This window comes from Mastomys coucha, unplaced genomic scaffold, assembly GCF_008632895.1.
Source record: "Mastomys coucha isolate ucsf_1 unplaced genomic scaffold, UCSF_Mcou_1 pScaffold12, whole genome shotgun sequence".
In the NCBI taxonomy this organism is placed as follows: Eukaryota; Metazoa; Chordata; class Mammalia; order Rodentia; family Muridae; genus Mastomys; species Mastomys coucha.
In genome coordinates, this window is record NW_022196894.1 from 89,114,735 (window position 1) to 89,117,267 (window position 2,533).

Below are 2,533 nucleotides of genomic sequence, written 5' to 3' on the forward strand. Positions count from 1 at the left end.
TTGTCCTGAGACACAGACCAGTGACAATGTTTCCAAAGTTTCAGTGGGCCTCATCATTTATAGGGTGGTTCTTCTACCAAATTCTGTGGTTTCCAAAGCCACTGTATGAGTGAGAAAGAAGGAATCATTTAAAAGAAGACTAGGTCTAAGGGAAGTGAATCAGTTTGTCTACAGAAGGACCTGGAGATCGTCCTCCAAATCTGGTTAGCACAGTTCTACTTTCCCCTATGCCTCCCCGCTCAGAGCATTATATGTGGGATAGCTTCATTCTAAGTTTAGAGCCTGGAAGGTATCCCCAGTTTTGATTGCCTCCTGGTCAGGGTTCTGCCACTCACATTCTCAAACACATAGCTCTCCTCACTCAGGAACAGGAGCAGCGAAGTCACCTTTGTAGAAGAATGGCAGAGCCTAACTTTCACAGTACATTTTTCTTCATACTTTTGTTTTATTCCTGATAGACACAGAAAGGGTTGGGGCTCCATTCCCTGCCTTGGCCCTGAATAAGCTGCTTTCTCCCTGTATTCCTGGGCAGTTCCACTTTCTATATAGCCAGGATGATCTACATGTCTTTCTTTTTCTTTTGCTTCTTTGTTATGTGGATAAATAATCTCAGGAGTTTCTGAAACTCACTTCTTATCCAATCAGTTCCAGTTTAAGCTAGGTGGCTTTGGTTCACCACACATTCTGCAGGTCTCTGCTCACCCATCAGCTCTGGCACTGGGTCATCTGGGTGCAGCTTGGACATGGTCAATCTTTGGAGAAACTGCCAGAGTCCCTTGGTATGCATTAGGAACAGTCATGCGGGAAGATCAATGCTTATGTTTCTCCAAGGGCTTCAGTCTAACTATCCAAGATGGGTACCAACCTTACTGCCTGGGGCTTATGTACCAGTCATTCCAGGATTTTGCTGGACAGGTTCTTATCAGGATAAAGGAAGCTGAACCTGGAATGTCAACAAGGCCATGTGACAGTTCCTAAATAGAGAATATATGGGTTAGGCTCCCCAGATCAGGCAGAGAAGAAGCCCAGGTAAGAAGAGGGAGTCCTGTATCTTGCACTGAGCTCGAGAGCTGTCTGGACATTGAGGACCTCAGCAGCATGGCTTAACAAATTTCTTAAAGTTTATTCATTTTTTTGTCAGCTCACTTGCTTGTTTGTTGAGATTCATTTCAATTATCATTGGTCCATACCACACTCAAGGGAGAGATAATACAAGGGTGTGGCAATATGTGGTAGGAATCCTAAGAGCTGTCTAGAGTTCAGACATGAAACACTTACTTTATCTACAACATTTAGAGATAGATACGTACCTCAGGAGTTGAGTGTTTTGCCTGCCATGGTTACTATGGTAAGGTGTCTGTTTTCCATTGTCATATGTTCAGGGATAGAAAGGAAGCTCCAGGCTTGGTGGTACAGGTTATCATGGAAGTAGAGCCAGTGGGAAATTACATCATAGTAAGTGGGTTCCGGGGAATTCACAGCAATTAAAAGGGGGAATGTGAACATGTCAACTTTGCAATTAATAGAGAAATCTGGGTACATTAAAATAGTGTGAAACTCCTTAAAATGGATGATTCAGATGTGGCTCTACTGAGCAAGGGTGCATCATCCTATGCTACAATCTTAAAGGAAGATAACAGAGAGGAGACACTGTATGAATGAGCCAGGCTGCTGAGTTGAGCAGTAGAAGCTCAGTGCATCAAGATTCCACTTAAATGTGAGGAGGCTCCTAAAGCAACATGTCATCCTTGGCCAGGGAGTGGGGTGATGACAGAGGAGCACATGGGCTTTGAGGGACTGACAGCATCCTGCATTTTTACCCTGGGTATTTGTGTCCTTGTTTGTATTATACTAATGAATTGACATCACATATATGTTTTTGCTATATTCTCTTTTATCCTACACACTAAATCAAATACATGAAGAAAATACAAAAGTAGTGGAGATGAGATCTGGTGAAACAGTAAGGGATGAAAAATGCATTGTTTCATTTGGGGCTTGCAGTAGGGATGCAGAATTGAAAGGAAATTATGGGAGGAAAGATGGATGGTGACCTTTGACAGACAATGGATTCAGAGAGGGCCTTGAGTTTCCTCCAAACTCAGAAGGAATATAAAGCAAGAATGTAGGTTTCCGAATTATCCACAGAGAAACCTTCCACCAGTATACAACCTGACAGACATTGTCTACACCAGAGTGGCACTGGTGCAGCATCATGTGACCTGCATGTCCAAAGGTCAGGAAGGTGATGGCCTGGGCAGGATGGATCTAGGTCTCCAGGGAGGGCACAGAGTGAATTCAATGGGACGTCTTTGGTTTCTCTGCAGGCTTTGCTGTGTTACTTGGCATGTCTGTGTGAAATCACTCTTAGTAACCACCCATGGTCACACACTGCAAGATCTATTCTGGACCCTGCTCTAGTCAGAGAGGAAAGCAGACTGTGGAGTGTCACTGCCCTATCACACAGGCTGAGGTAAATGTGGATAGGGGCTCAGCCTGTATCAAGGTGAGTAGGGGCTCCTAGGATAGGTGA

At 44.1% G+C, this 2,533-nt stretch overlaps 1 long non-coding RNA gene across 1 annotated transcript in view; it reads right to left on the reverse strand.

The window, feature by feature from the left end:
* Positions 1–1,423, reverse strand: part of LOC116086131 — a 14,762-nt gene extending 13,339 nt beyond the window's left edge. Inside the window, exon 1 of the long non-coding RNA XR_004116832.1 lies at positions 1,311–1,423. This is a non-coding gene — a long non-coding RNA (uncharacterized LOC116086131). The remainder of the gene's footprint in view (positions 1–1,310) is intronic.
* Between the last annotated feature and the right edge of the window lie 1,110 nt (positions 1,424–2,533).